The 24,970-nt window shown below is 41.5% G+C and overlaps 1 protein-coding gene across 1 annotated transcript in view; it reads right to left on the bottom strand.

Annotated features, from left to right (window-relative positions):
* NRXN3 (neurexin 3) overlaps positions 1–24,970 on the bottom strand; it is a 1,655,134-nt gene that overhangs the window by 114,848 nt on the left and 1,515,316 nt on the right. The window lies entirely within an intron of this gene.

A 24,970-nucleotide genomic window follows, 5' to 3' on the forward strand; every position in this document is an offset into this window, starting at 1 on the left:
AGTCTTAGAACGAGAAATTGATTCCGTTGATTGTTTATTGTTTGAGCTATGGCTGTATAACCGCCCTACCCCATCCCCAGGGTGGGTTCACAGTTTTGAAGGCACCAGCCTGCTGTAAGTCCCCTTTGCCCAGTGAAGTAATAAATCTCTCTCTTTTCTTCCAAGCTCCAAGACCCTGTCTCTGAGTTTCAATTTGGCTCATCACTGATGGGGGCTGATCTTTCAGCAACAAATGTTATTCCGTTTCTTGTCCAACACCTGTTCTCCTCAAGATTGAGGAGTATCAAAGAAAAGAGGGGAATGAAACAGAGCTGGATTCTGTGGGGTCCTCACTGGTACAAATCCCTTCCATGTTCCCCATTTCTTGTTAGTAGGACATAGGCTTCATTCAGTCTCCTTGGCCTTCCCTGAGCTCCAAAGGGCAGATTCAAACAGTTGCTAATCAGGGAAGGGAGGGAAGGCAGAAACAATAGAGAACAGTCAAGAAACAATAGTGCCTCCTTGGGGCAGGGGCCTGGTTCCTCCTCAAGGGACATACATAACAATGTCTTTGAGTTCTTCTGCAGGAGCTGAGGCCCCCCACCCAGGTGGAGGAGGGTAACTTCAGGCTGAGCACAAGATTCCTGGAACATGGCCCCGTTACCTCCCCACCAACTCCTCAGAATAAAGTCACACATTCTGCAGCCCTCACCTCAAATTTTGCCTATAAAAACTCTTCCCCTAAAACCATCAGGGAATTCAGGTTTTTTGAGCATGGCCCTCCTTGTCTGGTCTCCTCCTCTGCTTGAAACTCCAATGTTTTGGTTTGTTTGGCCTTGCTGTGCATTGGGCACACAAACACCATCAGGTAACAGCCTCTTTCCCTTGTTACCTATCTCATGCATAATTATTTGAGGCTCACAATGATGAAGCTGGTCTAGTGCATGAACTTGAGTCCTCAGGAAACAGCAACAACTATATTTAAGTTTTTGTGTTCCAAAACTCAAGAAGTTTTTCAACAAGGGATTAAACAGGAGGCATTTACCCTCCTGGACTTTGAACACATCATTTGACTTACACGTTGCTTTCCTCATCTGTAAGCAGAGGAAATAATAGTACCGCGCACATAAAGCTCTCAGCATCATGTGTGGCACCTGGTAAGCACTGTATTCAGGGAAGCAATCATTATAACTGGTAGACAATTCAGATTAAGTAATCACAGAACTCTTCACCAGCACTGAGCAACTAACTTGTGCAAGTCAATTAAAAGAGTACTCTGTGTGCTTCCGAGTCAACATACGGGGTCCTTCTGTTGAACTAATAGGAGTGGCCAGTGAGTGCAAAGAATGAAGCATCTTTTTTCCTGCTTGTTGAATTATTATAATGGAATGAAGTTATGTGGTAACTGTTCTACAATCAAATATTCTTATCCAGACAGAGCTTGCCACTCTTATGATAAAGAAAACAATGCTAGTACTTCCAAGGCAGCGGTCATTCAAGTGCAGAAACCGAGTCAGACACATTTTGAAGGCAAATCCTTGCTAAAGCCCTACATCTAAGTCTCTAAGTCACATGACTGACTTTTATTAAAATTTGTTTTTTTTTAAGTAAACAAATTAGACAAGAAGAAGAACAGAAAAATCTAGCCTCTGTCTCTGGTGCCTGTGTTGCTAATGCAGAGAAGAGATTGGCAAGAAACATTGCAGGTGTCTTTCCCTTGAAAAGGTAGTAGGAATTTCCTCCAAAATGTATTTGAACTCTGCTTCTGTGGCTCCCTGAGATTCAAATTTGTCACTGAGGGAACCATCTGAGAGTTTCTCTAAGTGCCTCTAGGTAGAAATGTGAACCAGGTTAGCTTCCTGCCTTGGACCAGTTCTCCTTGGGGCCATGCCTATGTGCAGAAAATGCACCCGGATGTTAGCAAACAGCCACACTGTCATTTTTCCCCTTCCAGAACCTCTGTCAAGAAACACTGCAGAGTTATGGCTCTATAAATACGCTGCGAATGAGATCCAGTAACAACAAACTGGTGTCGTTTATTCATAAGGTATACCAGACCATTAGTGAGAGCACAAGGCTGCTGACACTGCTCACCGGAAGATCACAAAATGGGCCGGGGATGCGCCACATTTTCTCCAAACTCTTTCAGTGGAACAGGGAAGTCAAGGGGGCAATAGGTGCATAAGGTTAGAACTGGACCTGGCCTAACCCAAGCCAACCTCTGCATTGGCAGCTTTCCCCAATGTTGCTCGGCGAGCTAGTGGAGGGTAAGAAATGGAATTCACATCTCTGCTGCCCATCTTAGTCCTTCTGTAAAGCCACACTCCTGTCTGGCAGCCAAAGGGAACTAGAGGTAAAGAAGAAGTCAGGGATGTGCCTGATTAAGGGAAAGAAGCAAGTCACACACACACAGCAGGTTTCCTTAAAAACCTCATAGAATGATCTGTGTGTTTAAAACCCCACATCTGCTTATTTGAAATGAAGGGAGCATCAAAGACTGACTGTCTTCCAGGTCCACTGGTCTTCTTCTGCAAAATGGAAACTGTCAGACATGTGTCAATCTCAAAGTCCTCCAGGAGTTCTAAATTTCTTGGCCCACATCTTATGTTTACCCATTTTTTAAGATGAAGAATAGTCAAATACTGAAAAGATTGAAAACCAGATAGACATTTCCCCTCTGATGGCCCATACTGTTGTGCAACTTCTGCAACTGGCATTGCCAGGCGACCTTGAAGGTGGGGCAGGAGAGCAGGCAACAGGGCTTCACTTCCTCATCCCCGCAGCCCCGCCCGCTCCATCCACTCTTCTACCCACCCACCACAATCAGTCTGACCTCTCTGCTTCCTCATTTTAGTCACCTCAACTCTGGTCAAGCTCCTCCTTCTCCATTAAAATTTCTTAAGACCTTTCTAGCCTTCACTGTATTACTAAACTCAGTAATGAATTTAAGCATTTCTGATGTCATCTGTGTTAGTTTCTTACTAGACTTTAAGTTTCTCCTGTAGACTGTAAATCCTTTGAGGACACTGCCATGCCGTTGTTTTCAGATACCATTCAGCTTTGCATATAGCCAGAACTCAAAAATAAGTGTGGGTTGTTTTTCTCTCTAATGCTTGGAGAATAGAAGTCATAGCTCATACTTTGTACATATCTCCCATGGCATATCAGGCAGGGTACTGAGATTTACTTGATTTACATATTCCAGAGTTAATGTACATTATAGGATGGGTAGCACCACCTGTGGTCTCTACTTACAACATACCAATAGCACCTCTCCCCACTCCCCCTACCCCAACTGTAACAACCCGAAGTGTTTTCAGACATTTCAGAAGTCCTCTTGGGGTGGTGATGGGGGCAGAGGGCAGTCAGAAATCATCCCTGATTGAGAATATGTTATATTACATTTATAGCCATAATTGAGGTACTAGTTATAGAGTCTACCGTAACCTTTCTGGATCTCTGTGGCTTAGAGAGAGAACCTCATTGATAAAAGTGTAGTCCAACCAGGGCTCAAGCTCAAGTGTATCCTTCAGAGATACCTTTAAAGCACATTGTTTTAGGCAACTTCTCCCTGAGGTGGGGTGAGGACAGGGTCATGAATGTGCCAGTCCCTCCTGAGTAAACCTGAGCAGGCTCAGTGATCTTGGTAAACAGGTGCATGAGAAAGAGCTCCCTCTCTTTCGCCTCTTGAACACAGCAGCAATCTGACAAGGCAGAGAAAAATGCTTTGCTGAAAGAATTGTCCCCCTTCCCCGAGCCTGGGAGACCTGGCTTGGAGTACACTTTCACAGAAATTTGAATTCGCAGCGCAAAGAAACCAGAAACTAGTTAGTCTAATAAAAGGCAACAGAGATGGCATGGCCTGGGGCCGCACTAAATCCGTGTGCTGGAGACCAGCACGGAGACACCCCTCCTCCCTGTCGGCTCTATTAATTGGTGCTCTTGCTTTACGTAGCGAGCGCCCGGGAGGGGAAAGGACAGGTTGGCTCTGTGTCTCAGAGGTTCACTGGTGAACCAGCAAAGAGACGAAAATGAGTAAACACTTCCTGAAAAGGCAACAGTTAATCTAAAGATGGTAATTTATCACACACACACACACACACACACACACACAGAGTGAGAATGGAGACTTGGCAAAGGAGAAAACAAAGGGGAAGGAGGGATGAGAACCCTGCCCAGGTTATTAATGGAGTAGACTTGAATTTCATGAATCTTAACATTCTGCTCTTGGCATGAGCCATCGATGCATGAGCCATCTAAGACGCTACAATGCACCCAACAAGTAGGGCAAACTCTAGCCAAGGAGGGCTGGCCATGTGTCTTAAGGTTAAGCGGCTGGGCCATGGATGAGCCCCAGAGAGGGTGATGGCATGTGTGAAAGGAGAAGTTTGGTTTTTGTCTCCCTCTCCCCCATTCCTCCTTATACTCCCATTTCAGTCGCTTTGTCCTCATTCCCATCACTTTTCCATCAGGGCCCCAGAATTCACAAAATAGGCAGTTGTAAAAACGAAGATCTGTGTTTACCACTAAAGGTAGGATATTTTCAAGTACTACCTCAAGGCTACTGTACTGATACAGTTCTCTCTGATATGTGCTCACATATACCCCAGGTCTCTAGACTCTAGCTCTTCTCCTCGGTTGCAGTATCTTCCCAATGTGGTGGACATGGGTGGATGGTATAGATATAAATACACATAAATAACCAAATAAATCTCATTCAAGACCATCGTTACTAGAGACAACCAAGTGCAATCCTTAACTTCCACACTTCAAGAGAAGAGAACTGATCTTAACCAATGATCTCTTGTTACATTCCACCCATCCATCCTTCCTTCCATCGACCTGTCCACTTATACATCTGTACATACACTATTCTTTTATTTTAAAAAATGTTGAATGTCTACCAAGCAGTAGGCCCTAATCTAAGTATCTGCCCAAATGAAGTCTAAAGTCTATGAGGAGAAGCAGATATAAAAAGACGATTACAATACAGAATCAACAGTAGGATAATGACAAGCTTTATTACTATAGAAACACAAGGAAGAGGCACCTGGATTCTGGGTAAGATATCCCTAAGTAGGTAAAATCTGAGATGGGTATTTTGGGACGAGTACAGCTAGTCAGAAGAAAAAGTGAGAGATTAGGTTCTCAACAGATAGCCCAGCATGTTCACGGCTTAAAAAAGTCAAGTTCATTTGGGAATTCATGTCAGTATGACTAGAGTACGATGTGAGAGGAGGGGGGTGATATGAGTTGGAATTGGAAAGAAAGCAGATGCTCGCATGAAGTATGCTACCCTAAGAAGATCAGATTTTATCCTGAAGACAACGGGATCCTTTGGAGGTTTGAAGCTAGGCGATGGCTTAAGCAGATATACACTGCAAAAAGTTACCCTGACTGCATTGCAGAAACTAATGAAGATGGACAAGACTGGAGTCCAGGAAACAATGAAGGTAAACCAGGCAAGGCTAGGGATGATGGAGAGGAGAGGTGGACTTCGCTGCTACTAAACAGATAAAAGGAGATGTCAAGATGACTTGTGCAAACCTCACATCAATCCTGTTAGGCAGATGTTAATGCCCGCCTTATCGATGAGCCATAGCAAGGTTAAGTCACTTGCTCAAGGTCATACAACAGTAAACCAGCAGAGATGTCATAAAATCTTCAATGTCTAATTCAAGAGACTTTTGTCCTCTCACTGAACTGAGCGTGATTTCTCTCTCTATGGAGTTCTTATAATGTGTTAAATCCCAGGGATCAAAAACAAGTAAGGCCAGCTTCCTGGTAACAAGTTGCTCAGAATCGAGGAAACTATTAGCGATTTCATGCTGCCACACCCTGCCTTTGTGTCTCTTGCTTTAATCCAAGCAGTAGGTTCTGGGATAGCTCTTTTATATAGTCCAATAATTCCCACAGTCAAGAAAAAAAAAAAAATCCAGATATTGAGTTTACAATCCCCACCCCCGATTTCATTGCATGACCTAAGTAATCCCTTGCTCTCGTTGTGACCAGCCACCCACAAATATCTGTGGTCCATAATGTCATTTCCTCTGATTTGTCATTTAGCCAAACTATACATATTTATTTCCGTTAATCCTTCATAAATCATTCCTTCAATTCCCCTAATCAATCTTGCCTCTGTCTGGCCTACCTACCTCCAATTTGTCTATATCTTAAAAGATCCTATGGAAGAAAAAGATACAGCTCTCATTAATAATTCCACTTATACATCATACATTTTCACCATTTTCAAGCCCCTTTTTATTACTTGGGAAATTTTGCATGAAAATAACATTATATCTCTTGAGAAGACTGTCTAGTCCCACCATTCATTTCTCCATGGAGACTCACACGCTACCCACCTTTTCTATCCCAAAGCATAATGATGTCTAAGGAGAAAGAATGGTAAGCATGATTAACATACTACTAGGCAGTAATGATCTGTTTCTAGAATTAGTTGAGTAATAAGATTTTTGTTGTTGTTGTTGTTCTTTTAAGGCTGCAGGAGGATATACAAAGAATAAAAACAAAATTTGTCTGCAAGATGTTTCTAAATGGAATGCATTTATGACATTCTTATAGGGCTTATTTGCAGCTCTTTAAAAATAATTGACTATCTAATTAGAGAGATAGATTACATCGGTATAGAACACATATACAGATAAATACTGCTTTTAATAGCCTCCACTGTCATAACTGTAGAAATACACAGAGTGAAACTCACTCAGTATCTTAACTCTTAGTTTTCTCTATCTACATATATTGTCCAAAACAGGACTTCAAACAAAAGCCGCCAACTTTTACCATTTATTTAAATATAATTATCTGATTCTTTATAGACAGAAAGTTTCCAAGATACACAAATACATGGACACACACAAACACAAAGCGAACACCATTCTGAAGAATTTCCCTCTAGTTGGCTGAAATATTCCGATAACACTGAGAGGAAGATAATGGGTTTAATTTTCTCTATCTTTAGGCAGCTTCATATATGCTTGAAGTATCTCAGTGGAAAGGAAGGCTTGGAAATGGACTAGGAACCTAATTGAGAAGTCATTATGGACTCACACAGCAGCACAGATGGGTTCTCTAGAGGCTCTGGTGTTAAACAGAGAGCCCAACCACTGCTTGGTTTGAAACATGGCTTAGGTTCTTAAATTCCCCACCTCAATCTACTTGTCTGAGAAGTGTGAAGAGGTCCTGATATAACGTATGCACAGAAGTTCATTGCTGTTGTGGAGCCACTGAAAAAAGGACCCCAACCTGCACTTGGCAGAGTGAGACGGGGTGGCAGTGAAGGTGGGTAACTCACCAAGCAGGGTTTGAACTGAGTCTTGAGGGGTTATTACTTTTCCAGGCAGAGAGTGGGTAAAAGAACAAAAATAATAATGATGATAATAGTTAACATTTATTGAGTGTTTCTCATGAACCAGGCACTAATCTGAGCATATGAAATAGATGAACAAATTTTCTCAATAGCCCTATGGGAATGCTGACGTCTTTACCATCTCCACTTCACAGAGGAAGAAGCATGCTCTTTTGCATGTTAGATGTTCCCACGTAGAAAGAACAACATTTTCAAAATAAAAGCAGGGTGTGACTGGACTTCTGGGTACGTGCAAGAAATATGAGCAGAGAAGGAAGGGAAGGAAGACAAGGATGGCCTTATAGGTATGATTCTACGTGAAGGGCGAGATCGTAGCTGGAATTTGTTTACTTGTGACTTTTCTCTGCAATAAATAGGTGTCACTTGCTTAGAAACGGAAATTGGTGAGAGTATAATACTCAAGAAATTTGAGTATAAAGGAATAAAAGAGAGTCCTCATCTGGGGACAGAAGGTAGCTGGTGGAAAGGTTGGGAAGCAGGTTCATAGAACTACTTACTCTTTTGATTTTGCTTTTAAGATGGGAAAGCCCTGGATACATGTATTGGCTTGAAGAGATTATATTAATGGCACTGCTGGAAAATGAAGATAATGATGTCAAAACGCTCAGGAAGAGTCCAGAGTAGAGGGATTAAGAGCACACGATTTTGAACAGCAGGGTGAAGGGATTCTCCTAAAGTGAGCACTGACGCGGGTAAACTCAGAAGTAGAGGAATTTGAAGAAGCTCATGATTGATGAACATTCTCTTCTGTAAGAAATCAGCATTTGAGACTCAGTGGTGCAGACGTGCAGAAGGGAACTGAGCTGGGAGGTTGAAAGGATACTGATCAAAAGTTGGCGGTGAGGGGGCTGCTGATCAAAGAAAATAAAAGGCTTCTAAGGTAGGTTGAAGGCACTATTCCAGTTGGGTAGAGGATAGAAACCATTTGGAGTGATCTAGAATGAATACAATGGAGGAAGAAGGGAGTTGAGGGCCGTAATGAGAAGCGATTTATAGGCTAGTGGAAACTTGATGAGGCAGGAAAGCAACTGAATTTAAGCAAGAGGATTGAGACAGCAGGGTTTAAGGTTTCAGAGATTTAGCAGTTCAGGGCAAGGCAAAGATGTATTGCAAGACCATCAAGCCAGGCTGTTGTGTAGCGAGGGCCTGGTCGCTGTCCTAGTTAAAGCCACTATGATCTCTTACCTGCACTGACGCAATACTCACATAACAGGTATCTATGACTCATCTCTCGCTCCTTTAGTCTTTTCTTTCATGGCAGCCAGAGTGATCTTTAAAAAGCAAGTATCTCATCATGGCACTCCACTACCTAGCTTAACATTGAAATTTAATAACATCCTATCTCCTTTCCACAGCCTAGTGAGCTCTGAATCAGAGTCTCTGTTCACCTGTCAAACCCTGCCTCACACCAGATCTCCTGTTGTTCCAGCTTGGTTATCTTATTTCGAACTCCCCCAGCATGTTTCAGCCTAGGGCCTTTCCACTAAACAATCCCTCCACCACATACGTTCTTCCCCCAGAGGTTACATACCTGAGTCTTCTTGTCATTCAAGTCTCAGCTTCAATCTTTCCTCCTTAGAGAGACTGTCTTTAAAATACCTATCCACCACTAACCCTGTGTGACATCTCTCTGCTTTATTTTCTTGACAGCATTTGTCAGCGTGTAGTATACTCTCTCACTGATTGACTTATTGGCAGACTCCATCCCTGCCCCCAGAAGGTATGTTCCATAAGAACTAGAATCAGAGTTACAATGATCTGTTTTTCTTTTTGTTGCTACTTCAGGGTCCAGAAGAGTGCTTGGTCCATGGTAGTAATCACGCTGCCTTCCCCACCTAGGTTTGCTGAATGAGTGAGCTGAGAGGCTGGGGTCCTTGAAGGATGGTCCACTCTGGGATTCTGAGACAAACCTTTCATTTTATAGGAAAAGGTGTAATAGTCTAGGAGGCTATGATTCAAGGTCATGAGGATTAGGAAATTATATCAATGAGCCACTTAAGTGCCTGGACACCTTAAATTTGGTGATGAATCATCATAATTATTCTTCCAGAAAGTCCATGGAGCATTATTCGCAGAAACTGTATCATTGAGAGACATTTACAATTTAAAGTGCAAACATTTTACATAATCAGGATTGAACCACATTGCTTTCTTCTGATTTGTTGAAAGATAAAGTGAAGAATAATAAAATAAAAGCCTGGACTCTCCTCCAAGCCTTCTTCTGATCTCTTCCTGCAGCTGTCTGGGTGATCTTACTACAAAGGTAGTTTTAAGCACAGAAGATATGTTGAGATTTGAGTCTGGGAAAGAAGTCTGAAAGAACTAACATGTTGCTGAAGGACCAATACTATATTTAAATTGCTTGGGCCATGCTGCCGTTCCATTAGTGATGGCAGTGGGGACACTTCCATCAAAAAGGCAGAAAAATAAGTGTTCCTTTTGGGAGTCAGCACAGGAGTCAAAGCCATGTGTGCTTTTGAGAATGAGAACCTGGGCCTTTCTAAGAAAAAGAGAGGCGAGATAATAGACATCCTCTGCCAGTTCAAATACTTCTTCAAAGTAGTCCTGTTACCAAGAGAAGACGCCATTGGTGTCCACTAGCTGGTGAATCCTACACTCGGGGGGAAAATGCCATCCCTCCCCACCAAGAAGAATCTTCTAAGAATGCCTTGTCTTTTGAGAGATCTACAATAGCACTTAAGTACAACACAGGAAACTGAATGCTCCACACCATTAAAGAAGGAAGGAATCATCTGGGTTTAAAACTCCAACAAGTTTAAGTTTGGAGGCAAAGACTGTGAAAGCTACTGCTCATCCAGGTTTGGGTGGAGATGCCCCCTCTTACTACTAATAATCAGAACAGTGATAATAAATGAATCTAATCCTAAAGCAGGAGGCATAACTGACAGCGTAGGTGTGATGTCTGATAATCACCGAAGCCTCGGCTGTGCCTGGGCAGGGAGCGTGGGAAGAACTAGGGGAAAGAATCACCATCAAACAGAAACTGACATGTACGAATTGAATCAGGCACGTTATCTCTGGCTCCAGGCTCAGTGTTTTTATCACAAAATTAAATAAAGAGGGTAATCAAACTACAAGAAAAAGTCCACTGAACTCCACAGTTTCCACCAAGCAAAAAGAAAAACCAAGGCAAAGCATGAAAAAATAAGGATTAGAAGTTTTCAAATGACTGATTTCTGGTTACTAGTGTTCTATTGGAGAAGCAAGAGAGTGAAACACAGGATGGCTATAAAACCTGAAAACCTAGATACATACCACATGGTGTCTTGATATTACAATATATGACAGGTTCCATGACGTGGCATCCCTGATAATTATACGATCTATTCCGTGTGTACGGTCACTCACAAACAAACACAGTTCAGTGTATTTTACAAAACTGTGATAAACACAATTAAGGCATTTCTATCAGTCCTTACACATGCATCTGTGAAGCTTTACCCTAAAGTATTGGCATCTTTGATTTTCACTGAGGAAATTTGTGCCTTTGACACATCTTGGAGCCAGTCATCTAGAGGATTCAGAACAGGAGACCATGAAGCCCATTCAACATGGCCACGCCATTCAACCCAGCTTTGGAAACTATCATTCAACCAGTCCCACATCTGTCATAATAATGGGATGGTGCTTCATCCCATTGGAAACCCTTTGAGTGGCCTTCTGCTAGCCCTTCAAGTGTGGGCATTAACTGGTCACTTACCATGGTCAAATCTGGTATGTTTCCAAACTTTAGAGCCAAACTGTAGACCAAAGGCTGAGAAACATGATACAGCATGATTCCTACAGTAATGCCTTAGCATGCGCTGTTCCCTTTGCTTACTACACCTTTCCTTATCCTCCTCTTTTGTTTACCTAACTGTGCATCCTAAACAGCACAACGCCAACACTGCAAGCTCAAGGAAATCTTCCCAATCAGAACATTAGCTCAGATCCCTCTCTGCTTTCTTAGCAGTCTGTTCTCCTTCATGGACTCATCATGCTTGTGATTAAATAGTTACTTGTGAAATTAGTTTGTTTTATGCCTTCTTTCTACACAAGCTCCACGAGGACAGGTAGCATACATCTGTCTTATTCATCTTTCCATCTCCATCCAGATCCTTCCACGCAGTAGGCAGGAGCCACCAACTACTTATTGAGCAATTAATTTTTTCTTTTAATTCCCTACCACCATCTTGGATTTAAATTAAATGCTGGGGAGGAAAAAAAAAAAAAAGACTACAAAGACCCCCCTTTGCAAATGCTGCCTCTGTCTTGCAAGCAAAACCCAAAATAAGGTTTGCCAGAATCTTCATGATGCTTTAAAGGGAAAACACTTGCACCCACCACCTGGGTCTCTGTCTCTCCTCAGGGAGTTTCGGGGAAGCCTGGGAGATCTGACTGAGGCCTTGTTCAATTGTCAACTCACCCCCTTGGCCTCATTTACCAAGCTCTTTAGGACACAACATGATTTAACAGCGCCAGACGTGACAAAGCCATCTCTGATATTTTGTAACATAATGGCCGCCTTTCGTTGTACATTGCAAAGGAGGATGTCTCTTGAATTTAAAAAGGATGCTGAGATGGGAAAAGTGTTTACAACAGAAGAAAGAGGAAAACTCTCTTACAAAAATACCTACTATGATGACGAAAGAAACCCAAATAATATAGTTTACTGAAAATGAGGGGGAGAGAAAAACACAAACACACCTTAATGCCCCTCTTAGCAATGACTTGATTGGCTTTGTTTTATGTAATTTATAATTCCTTCTAATTGTTATTATTGCTGAGTACAACATACAAAAATATGTTGTCCAGACATTCACTCCAAATCCCCCATACGAAAAAAAAAAAGTAAAACAAACAAACAAACAAACAAAGCATAACTCCCTGTAGCTTTTGGAGTCAAAAGAACACTTTACAGGGGCTCTCTGTGCAGCAGCGTGGTGTTTTCCATACGGCTTCGGAGGTGGATTTTGCTATTTATCCTCTTTATTCTTCGAATATTTTGATCTAATTCAAAGCCTCCAGCAATCTTTGTTTTCTGGTTAGCAATGTTGATAGAAATGGTTCCCTGTAGAAATAGCCTTAGGAACATCCTCATCTTCTCTGCTTAAATCTTCCCCTAAAACCTCCTCTTTGTGATTCTCTCATACTGGCCTCCAATCATCTCTCCTCCAATAAATGTAACCTTTGGCTCATACTTAGTATAATGACTTAATCAAATCTGATTTCCAGTGTATATATCCATATATACCCAACATTAATTCACAAATTTTTTTTTTTTTTGTAGAGCCCCATCTGTGCTCTTAGAATATATTATTCCTCCTGAGGAATGGGGAATACATGGAGAAATTCTTTTTCTACAGTATCTATGTCAACTAGCACAAGTAAAGTAAAGCGAATAAATACATTACAGAGATAGAGCTGAAGGAAGCTGAGAGCCCAGTGAACAGACTTTATCACCAAACATTGCGTGATGGAGCTCAACGGCATGCAAACACTTTGTCTGACGTTTCACAGCATAAAAACTCCAAAGTGACAATTCTAACCCTTGCCCCTCTTAAAAATACAAGCATCTGGTGTGAAGCAAAGGACTGGGCTATGCTCGTTTCTGGATGTAGAATATTCAGAGCTCTTATATGTAGTTTTTAATTTATATGCTCTGTGAGATGGCTGGAGAGTAAGTGTTAGGAAAAAGAAAAAAAAAACACTCCACAAAAATAGAGGTCCCTGAGGAAAGTTTTCCAGTACACAGAAGGAGTTGGAAGCACAATGATTCTTACTGGAATTGTACCTGGATAGTAAGTTTAGGTATATTATATACCTATGAAAATACCTATTAAAATAATATATTTATCTACTAAAAATACAGCAGCTAACTCTCCTAGCAGCTAAAATAATGTGTCTGCCTTGAAGTAATGGGAGTGGGTGCAATGTGAAGTTTTAAGCTATGTAAATGCATGATTTAGATAAAAATGAAATTAAAACATGAAATTCATACAGGCTTATTGCTTAAATTACAAAAGGTGGGCAAGCAATTTGCCCCTGGATAGACAGTTTTGATGGATAAAACCATCTAGCTGGCCCATCTCTGAAGCTCAACTAGTTGTGTGGGGCTCAATAATTAGATGACCACTGAGAATCTTCCAATGGAAACATTCCATGAGACTATCATCTCAAACTACTACACAAAATATTTGCAATAAATACTGTAAACTGAGTCCTCGAGATCAATATATGTTTCACATGCCGTAACTTTATTTTAACGGGGTTTCCTACGGCCATCTTTGTCAGTCAAAAAAGACACTGTTTACATTTGAAGTTGTTTTTTTCCGAATAGAAATGAAAGACCTTATTCTTTGTTATTCTTCAATTGAGCTGACCTGTATAAACACGGATGGTTGGTGCCTCTGCAATTGTAATAGGAGATCAGGGTGTTGAAGTTTCTGTAGAAAACTGAACTAAAAATGAGACTGCTCAGATTTAGAAAATATTTGAGCCCTCCTGACTGTGTGCTCCTTTAAGGCAGAAATATATTTATTTCATTCTTTGTTTCCCCACAGCCTGGCACTCAGGAGGTGCCCTATATTTGTGTTACAGAATATATGGCCCACGAAGAAGGTGAGTTTTTTGTCTGTTTTGTGTATTTCTATAGGCCAAATGCCTAGGATGGTGTGTGGCCCATTCTAGGTACACAGTTTACCCAAATAGTTGTTAACCAAACACAAAATCCAACTAAAACTGAAGTTACATGTGGGTACCCCAGCTATAAATTCCATATCCTCATAAACTCAACTCTGGAAATACAGCATTTCCTAAGTCAGATTATGGTCCTTTCTGTCTCGGTTAATGAATCTGCCATTTTATCAGTAGGCACATGGGTTGTGATAGTGCTTTGCTTGTGGCCCCATTTTTCCAACGAGGACCACTGCTGCGGACTCCTCCTAAGTGACAGAGCCAGAAATTACTTAGCAATCACCCTTTCTTTGAATCAGACACTGTGGTTTATACAACACAAACATAGAATTCTTTTTTTAAAAAGTAGCCTTTTCAGAAGCTTGAAGTCAACCAGGATGTGCAGGCAATTATATTTTGGGAGTTACAAAGCAATGAAATTATTCTGTCCAGTCTTTTGCATAAGTGGTCAGGAATAGCATTTGCATATGTTATACCGTATTGATTCTTGCAGACAGAGACTCAATAAAGACAAAAGAACACATGCAAAAATAAATGCCTGGGGGGGAATAAAAAACAAAGAAGACACAGATGGAGGCATCTATTATATTTTTGGCTTTAAAATGAAAACAGCAAAAAATAATAGAACAAACAAACAAGACCAAAAATAAATGAAAACAACAACAACAAAACCCCATCTAGGTCAGTTCTCTTTAGCAAAAAAGTGTCTGTTTCTATCTTTGTCCTTGCTCATTTCTCCCTCATGAAATCCACTTTCAAATGTCATCCCCTCCCCCTTGCCAATAGATCAAGCATTCTCTAACAGGACAGATAGGGCAGTAAGGAACTAATAATGATAATAATAATAATGAGAAATGGCCTTAGAGATATATTTCATGTGTCTTCCTCTCTCCTTGTCTTTCTTCAGTGGAATAGCTTCCCAGCCAGTGGGGCATTAATCATCAGAAGAGCAGCCCCGAGATAAAGGCCGGGTGAAATTTCATTGTGCATTATAGTGTGAGCTGTGGGTGCATAAATATGTGTCTCTGTCAGTATCTGGGGGGAGGACGTGGAGAGGTAGAGGAGAAAAATGTGTCATTTTATATATTTATACCACTCAAGATGGCCAGGACTAGTTTCCCATTGTTACTGCGGATTAAAATCATTCATGTCCTTCTGCTTTCATTGGAGGTCACCTCTCAGAATGGGGGATAAATATTGTGAGAAGTTAAAATCTACCTATTTTTTTTTCCCCATCTGCCTCAGGGCTATGTAGCAGAGGAGGGACAGGAGGAGGGGACCAGGAGCAGGACTGTCTGATGGGATGAATTTTTCTTTGCTAATCCTCAGTTGGGTATCTGCTCTTTCTCTTACATAATGCTTTGGGTTAACAAGATCTCCTGTTTTGAAGAGCCTTGTTTGGGGTGACCGTTTGGAAGACATAGGTAAACAGATGCTACAACTACTCAGCTAGGAACTACAAATATCCTTGCTCCAGAAAGTGAGGGCCATGTATTATAGCCTGACATCATTGGGGGGCCAGCTAGAAATGCATGGTCTTGGGCTCCATCCAGAACTGAATCAGAATCTGTGATTTAATTAGAACACCCAGGTGATCTGTATACACAAACCAGTTTAAGAAGTACTGTTCAGCTAATACATGCAAACACATGTGAGCATCCTCTCTCTCTCCATCTCTCTCTCACACACACCCACACACAATCAGATTGAATGAGAGAGAGATGTACATAAGTCAACCAAATTTCCATCGAGTAATTCTCTCATTGACTGCCAGCCACCCCAGATATGATGTGCATTTATTTCCCCAGACATCTCATCCCTGGATGATGAAAAACAAAAACAAACAAACAAACAAACAAACAAACAAACAAAAACAAAGAGAACCTTACATTCTCCATGTAGCTAACAGAACTAGCTCTCCAGAAAACCCAAGGCATTAATCAGAAGATTTCAAAAGGCAGGGCTGTCATAACAGCCTCAGTGTATTTCTAATTTTTACAATCATTCAAACAGGCACCAGAAAGGTTTGAAAGCACACCCCACCCCTCCTACTGCCTTGTCGAAGACAGAATGGAAATCTCCTCCCCGAAGCCTGGCTAGCAGTGATGGCTGCTTAGAGTCATTTCCCTGTCATGTAGAAATAGAAAGAAAGAGATGCATTGTCAGGAAAAAAAAATCTTGGACCTTAACTTAAACTGGAATCATTGATTCTTTCTGACAACTCAAGACACATTTATTAAGTACTTTATCTTCTACATAAAGATGGCCATTGTGGAACTCCTTCTGAAAGCTTTCAGCCAAGAGGGGGAATACAAAAAGAAATCATTATTTGTATTATAATTTTAATTAGATTAAAGATATTCTATTCATTTCTCTCAATCTCAGTCATCCAGTTGATGAAATGGGCAGATACTTACAGCAACACAGTGAGAGTATTTTTTGCTTACTTTCTCCTCTCTTCTCCTCAACTTTTCTTCCCCTTCCCCTGGCCCCCCTCAATTCACTTATCCATCCATTCAACTGTCTGTATGTACAAGGCACCATGTTACACACTGCTAAAAAAATGAAAATATTGGAGACAGTGTGAATCTACCCTAATACTTATTAAATAAGAAAAGAGCAGAGACCCAAGGAAGCTAATTGCCATGTCATAGGCAAATAGTTAAAGAAAAAAAAACAAACAACTAGATGCTAGAGACCTGGATTGGAATCTCGTTTAACATAACAACAACAACCACCACAACAATCTTTTATTGAGTTGCACCAATTGAAGCCCTTGACCTATATTATCTTAACCTATCCATGAAGATGATGTTATAACCATGAAACTAAGTTCCAAAAAGCAACTTAGCCAAAAATCTCACAGCTAAGAATTGAAGGTCCACCTAGAGTCATGACTTTAATCACTTCTTTATCTACAAAGGAAGTCTCCTGACACCTGTTTCAATGGACTCTTTCCTTCAAAGGAGGCTGCTTCCTTTGTCTGTGGCTGTCTTTGTCCACCTTGAACATGAATAATATTGCCTCCCTTCTCTGCCCCTTCCCACTGCAGATAGGCATTCATTCACTTAATACATCTTCCTTTTCTTCAACATTTATTGAACCCCACTTTGTGGCAGGCACCGTGGCGGGTCCTGAGTGTTGAATGAAGAACTCCATAGAGATTATTCCTGCTCTCAATCGAGTGCTTTCTCATAGTATCTTTCAAACTCTTTTCAAAAGAACATGAAGAAAACAAGTAACTATGGAGCCCGATGAATCACATGGTCATGACCAGGAATAAGTGGGCTCATATAACATATTCAGTAATTAGACAAAAACAACAAAAAAAGTAACTGAAAGCAGATAGAAGACTCCTGCTAATCTACCCAGAGATGTACAACCAAGTAAATGAACCCCAAGTTAATTTTCTATCCATACCAATAGAATTGGACAGAAGCAGGGGACAATTGAAGAAATTTTTATTTGCCTATATTTAAAGGTAGGTTTTAGGAGAACTAAGAATTAAATAATTTGGGAAAGGAATACAGCAAAGAAAGTGGAGTGGGGAAGTGGGCGATATCACATTTCCAAAAGTGCTTTGAAAACTCAGTGCTAGAAGCTACTGTGATGACAAATAAGTTCTAAGGAAAGAGAACTTAAGACCAGAAGTCAACAAGAACAATCTTGTACACCAGATACAAGGAGACATCTCCTGGACCCCTTATTGTTAAGGTAAGGAGTTAAGGGCAGCAATACCCCTGCTGATAATCACCCCACGGGGGAGCCTTCGCCTGAGTGTGGACCTCTGGAGGGCAGGGTGCTCGGAAGTGAGATTCAGTCTGAATCACGAGGCATATGTACTCCCTGAGAAGATGCTGGTGGATTGTTGCCCACTCACTTGCTTCAAGCCATATTGACTGAGGGTTTTCTCTGTGCTGCTGGGCTCTGACAGTGCCTGAAACAAAGATCTTCCATCTTAGAACTCACATTTCATTAAATAGAGACAGTAAACAAATAAATACATGATAGAATGTCAGGCAGAGATAACTGCTATGAGAGACAAGAAAGGGGAAGGTGACAGAGTGATCTCCTACAGAGGATGGTCAAGGAGGGCCTCTCTGGAAGGTGCCAGATGGGCAGAAATCTGGGTAAAGTAAGGGAATGAGTCATGCAAATAGCTGGGAGGAGCTGCATCAGGCAGAAGAAAGGGCAAGTGAGAAGACACAGACGTGCTTGGTGTGTTCAAGCAGGGCTGGGACTGACCATGAGGTCCTCATCAAATGTGTCACATTTAAAAGGACAGCCAAATGCAGTCATCCACATAAAGAATACTTTATGGCAATAAAGTCAACATCAAAGCAGAAAAAATCCCCGATTGTCAAAAAAAGTCAACAATTTAAACACAGAAGAGACCCACCTCTGTGACTGTAAAACCCTCATGCACCTCTCCCTTATCCTGGCTCTACAGTCAGGAAGACCAGGAAGACCTGTGTGCCTGGAGCAAAGTGGTAGAAAATATGGCCAGAGAGAGAGCAAGGAGGAGATCCATACATCACATGGTCAGGATTCAGGCTTTATTCTCGGCCAAGTAGTCTGTTGGGTAGTTGGAAAAAGCACTGGGGCTTTAGAAACATTTGGGGACCTCTGCAGTGAGTAGCCAAGAGCTGCCCCCTCTTCCTTCTCACCTGTGCCGATGTCTCAGAATAAAATCCAGGACTGTATTAGCGGGTTCTGGTGGGAAATTCTACCCTATAAATATTACAACCTAATTATAAGGGCATCTGTACAACTTCCAGCATCTCGCAGACTTCCTGCCTGTATGTGACAAGGGCCTTTTCAGAGAACCCTTTTCCCGACTTTCTCAGCTTTGGAAAATGCTGATCTATTTGTATTGCCAACATATAAATTTTGAAGAGGTAGGTAAACCCATTGAGTTCCCCACCCCTCCATTAGAACTATGTAATTCCGGAGAGAAAATGTCACTAGAGAGTTTTACCAGGTAATGAGTAAATTAGAGTCCAATTTCCACCTCCCGTCCCCGCCTCAATTATGCTCTGAGAGGGGGAAAGAAAGCACCTGCGTGAGGGTAAGGAGGAAACAGAAGATATTTCTTGGCTGGCAGCTAAACTCTAATTAGACTGACAGATCTCAGTGCCTCCCCCAGTTATGAGGCTTGGCAGGAAAGGAGCGGGCCCTGAAGCCTTACGTTATGTAAGGCTGTTAATCAATATTAGTTGAGCCTTGATCCTAAAAATACACTTCCCCTGGAGGCTCTGTTGTCTGTGGTAAAAGTGAGGGATTGGAAACCGTGTGGACTCCTCATCTCACTTCTACCAAGCTGGTGGCAGACGGGAAAAGGTGGAGGGGCCCAGAGGGGATAATTTGGGGGTAAGTATAACACACTTGACCTCCTGTTATGGCAAGGCATTTGGAATAAGGTGGATTAATCTTATACCCCAATCCCAAGGCAGTCTGATTATTCAAAGACCTCTGGGAAAATTTGGTGCTCCAGCCAGAATCTCAGAATGCCGTGGATGACAACATACCGTAAATGGGTGTGTCGTGTCTTTGGTTGAACCACGTGAAATTGCTAATATTTGACAATTTTGATCTCCAAAAAAATGGCAGTTTCATAATTTCATATGCTTCATTCTAACAGAACACTTTGTATGTAATGACCCCCCGGCAAAGCTAATTCCCACTGCAGGAATCTTTTCTAATTGATGAGTTCAGGGTTGTGATTCAATCTGGGACCTGCAAAGGAAATCCTGGGTGATTGTGGGTTTGTGTGGGATGTAAACAAAATTGTTCTCATGCTTATCCAGCCGTACAGGAAGGCTAAGCTCTTTGAGGATCTGGGAGACCTGACAGAGTCTCTTGGGTTGAGGTGGTTTTCCAAATGTCTAGCATTTAGTGGAAACTGGTCAGGCAGGCCATGGCCTAAGTTCTTTCCACACCTGGTTGTATTTTGTACTCACAACAAGCCTATGGAAAAGATAATGCTCTGCCCATTTTATAGATAATGGAACTGAGGCTTAGAGGAGCTAATCAACCCACCCAGAGAAACACAACTAAGTAACCGGAAAAACCTGAAGTGCAATCCAGAAATCCTGACTCTCGGTTACACTCTCTTCCCTTCAACATACTGAGACTCCATCTAGAACATGCAAGGTGAAGGATCAAGCTTTTAATCATGTTTCTGCTTTGTTTTGTTTTGCAATAGCCAATATCAAGGCTGAAATGTGCTTCTTACCATCCCCAGCCTAAAACTGGAAGCAGACCAGAAGGACTAACAACATCACGCAGGTGTTATTACAAAGCCTAAAACACTGTGGCTTCCTTTGGAAATTTTTGAAAGTGGTTCACACTTGACCACCAAATTTGTGAGTTTAAGGTAAGAATGAAATCTCACAAAGCTCTCAAGTCTTTTATTTCTACTGTTTATTAGGGTAGTTCCAATCCAGGCTGAGCATCGTGATTTTCTGGTAATTTTCTGGTGCCAGGCAGTCCTGGCCAATGTCAAGGTGACTTTTCCAATGCCCAGCACAGAAACAAATGGGTCACGGTCAGTATCCTGCTGCGAGCTTATATACGATTCCAGATGGTGATTTGCGCAGAACACACCGAGTTCTTTTTCTTATTGGTAACAACTTGGTCTGGAGTGCCAAGGTAGGGGAATTCACATTATTCTTGGAATTATTTTCCTCTTGGCCCTCTCCTCTCTCGCAGGAACATTTTGGTCATGGCGGCTGATAGTTATCACTAAAAGACTCTTATTTCTCATTTTTGCCTTTTATCCTGAATAAGAACTAAGCTTATCTGAGTGTAGACTGAGTTGAACTTTTCCATTTTAGAAGCTGACCTATCAGTGTCGTGATAGTAACCTGTTGACATCAGAGTAAGATGTGATGTGATGGATGTTTCTGCATAACCTCTGGGGCATTCCTGGGAGAAAGACCTACAGGGAGCCTGACCCAGTTCTCCTCCCTTGGTCCTCTCCTGTGTGGGGCAGTTTTAGACTAAGACTCAGAATCTGGACCTCTTGTCTCTCACAAACCCCCTCTATGTACTCTCTGTTCTAGCTGGGCTTGGCTGTCTCTCTAGGGATCATCACCTCTGACTTTGTCAGCTTACCTTGGGACATTCAACCAACTTGAGATTTGTTCCTCTCATGTATCCAGCTGTACTCATTCTACAAGGCCCAGTTCCACTCTCACCTCATTCATGAGATCCAGCCATGCCATCCCATACACCACTCCTCACCCCACACCACACTATCATTGGTAAGTCACTATTTCATACTGATAGCGAATGTCAAGCCCTCCCTCCCTCTTTACATTGCGAGCTCCGTGATGGCAAGGATCCTGGATTCCTCTTTTTGTAACACCAAAAAGATGCGTGCATAGACATACTTCATAACAGAACATATTGTCCAAGGCTTATAGAATTCCTAGTTGATTTAAAGATGGAAGAGAAAATTAAAGCTGCGTAGTGAGGTATCAGAGAAGTCCATGCCTGAGATCTTAGAGGCTTTTTATTTGACAGGACTAATTTCAGCCTCCAAACTCTACTCTGACCCTCCTTCAAATCCCTATCCTCCCAAACCTCCTGGGCTTACTCTGAACCATGGACACTACTGTCAGGAGAAGCAGCCCCATTTTCTGAGGTAGATCCTTGCTTGAGAAGGCACTGACCTGCATACCGAATGTTGAGGGTAGAATATGATAATAGGGTTCAAACACATTTAATCATATTCTTCATGATACGCCTGTTTGAAGTATTTGACTGTGATTAACCCAGTTATCCTCACAACAATCTTTGATGTAAGTACCCGCAGTACCTTTCCCTCCCTCCAGTTCCCAATGTGGTAGACTTAGGTTGGCTGCACATTCCTGCTACTCCTCCCATTGAGAAGTGAGGTTTATGTATCCTTCCCTGAAAATGAGACTTGAAAAACTCTCTCTAGGAGCCCTGAGCCTCTCTCTGTGAAAGAAGCCCTGGAGACATGGAGAGGCACATGGATCCAGCTGAGTCCAGTATTCCCAGTAAGCCCACCAAGACACCAGGGGCATGCTTGAAGCCAGACCCCAGACCAGAGTAGCCACTGAATGACCTCAGTCAATTCCATGGGGGGCACAAGAATCGCCTTGCTGAGCCCTGCCCAAATTTCTGACCCATAAAACTGTGATATTTAATGATGCAATTGTTGCTCTAAGCTACTAAGTTATGGGAGGTTGTTTCACAGCAATAGAAACGAGAACATATGTGAGTCACCCAGGGTCACTTAGCTAATATGAAGAAGAGCTAGGTTTTAAACCCAAGCAGTCTGACTCCAAGTCCATGCATTTAATCATCCTGCTATAGCTTCACCACTGGAAAAAAAATTAAAATTGTCCAAAGCACACTGATCATCTTGGAGGGAAAATCTTCCAAAAGCCACAGCACTTCTGATTGTTAAATGATGATAAAGTATGCAATAAAGCCTATCTGTTTTTCTGACTTATTCGATAAATATTTATTGAGCATCTACTAAGTGCTAGACCTTTATTTGAAAATTATCACCTACCTACCTACCTGCTTTCTCAATCTTAACTTTCTTTTTTAATCCGTAGAGCATCTAGAGATATCCTTCTTAATATAGGGTGAGGACCTGATGCCATAGCTGCGAGTAATTTAACATAGTTCCTGTAATTCGCAAGTAGTTCTGTAACAAGCTATGGTATCAGAAAGATCAAAGTGCCAATTACTTCCAGGAGGCTGGAGCACTGGAGGGCCATATAAACTCAAAAAGGATTTGTTCACATTCACACACAGTTAAGAGCAGCACTAAAAGCACTTCACAGTTTTCCTTTGATCTGACATCAACATTAACCAAGGTCTATCAGAAAGGAAGTGCTCACATGGTGTTTTCTTACCTTATGCTTAAAGAAATGGGCTGTAGATTTTTTTCAATAACCAGATTTTTATACTTGTGAATACACATGCTTATTTTGTTTCTCCTGGAAGAGTCTAACTTTAGGACAACCCTACTCTAGCGATATTATCAAAGCAAAGGAAGACAGAACAGAGTATCATTTGCAAATGGCTGTAAGATTTCACATATAGGTGAAACTTATGAATGAATGATGGACCAGTGAACATGAAATCCAGTCTTCCTCACTTTTTTTTTTTCCTAAGGATTTCCCAGAGATCAAATCTTTATGAGTCCACTTCATCCAAGAATATTAGCTGGATCACACAGGACATAGTAGAACTCCTGAGAATGCCCTTCTTTACCTAAAGTCTTCAGAGTCTGGGAACTGTCCTAAACCTTGGGTAGAATCCATAGAGTCCAGGGGTTGTTGGGTCCTCAGTTACAACAAAAGCTTGATGTCATCTACAGACTGTATTTGAGAGAGGGTTAGACTTGGAGATGGGCAGGCTATTGAGTTTTTATGAAGCCCAAGGCAAAGTTCTTATGGCTAGTTGGCAAGAACACAAAGTTGGCATAATTAATTCTTTTAGCTAATCTTTACAAAGCATATGGGGCTTTTTTATCCCTCATCCCAGTCTAATCCAATTCAGCTAGTCTGTTGGCTTTCCTTCAAGAGTACTTTATATACATATACATACATACATATATATATATATATATATATATATATATATATATATATATATATATACACACACACACACACACACACACACACACATATATACACACCCTTAAAAACAAAGAGCATGAACAGATTTATAACTCATTTTTACAGCCTTGTCTGTGGAAGCAAAAGGAAAGACATATAGACATAATCCAATTATTACTGAACTGAAAAAAAAAGGAAACACCAGAAAGGAGGCTGTTAAAGAGGGTATTCTCTAGCTGTCCACAGCTGTTGTCCTCTAAAATGACACCAGGTTCTGTGATGTTTAGAGTCACAATCACTAACAAGGCTTTTGAACCGTGTGTCCTACTCTGGCTCTCTTAGTTTGTGCAAAGACTCACCCAGTCTGCTCCCATTTATGTATTTGCTGCAGGAGGGAAAGCCAAAAACCGATAATTACTGTGGCTTAGTCCCTGGATCCCCATGTAGCAGTAAATCCTTCTGAGGTCAGTAAAAATTTGGCCTTGAAAAGACTACAAGACCATCCTTTCCTATGAGGAAAAAGCCATTTGCTCCTCTGCTTCCCACAGAGTTAGTGGAATGTATTCTGACAGAAACAGAACAAGTCTGCCAAGACCTGTGCAGACAGAATTATCCTTTCACCAACAATAAACAGATCTGCGCTTGAGCTGTAGAGAGTCATAATAGAAATACATATTGCCTTTTATCTTCTTTTCAGCGAGTATAGTGAAGTGTCAGGAGTTATTGCTTTAATATCAGGAGAGAAGAAGCTATTTTTGGGGAGCACTTGTATAGGTATGCATGTAACAGCACATGCGACTGCAAGACTGCTAAGTAGCCAGGTTCTTAGTAGCTTTTCTAAAACTCCTAAAATTGGCCTGATAACATCATCAGTGCATCTGCTTCAAATTGTCCCTGTGGAGTCACGTAAGGAGGTGTCTGGATATTTCTGCTCAAAGAAAAGGGAAAAGACAACACTTTTACCTCTACCTAACTCACGTAATCTTAATTCACAAGAACAGGAACACATTAAGGGCTTTAATTGATTATTGACTTTAACAATGACCACTGAAGTCAACAGAAGGGAGATGTCAAAGACTCAACTGAACCCCTGGATAATGTCTTAAAACTGAGAAACAAAGGACAAGTACTGATCTACTGAATCTTCTACTAACACTAACTAGGCTAGGGGTCATTTCCCCACAAGCCATTGAAATGTCTTATTTTTTTGCCAGAGTATTGAGGGCTAATAACTCAATTAACCTTCTACCCGCTACTAACTAGATTTATGAAATGCCAAGGAAGTCAGCAAAGCATT

This window comes from Camelus bactrianus, chromosome 6 (genome assembly GCF_048773025.1).
Source record: "Camelus bactrianus isolate YW-2024 breed Bactrian camel chromosome 6, ASM4877302v1, whole genome shotgun sequence".
In the NCBI taxonomy this organism is placed as follows: domain Eukaryota; kingdom Metazoa; phylum Chordata; class Mammalia; order Artiodactyla; family Camelidae; genus Camelus; species Camelus bactrianus.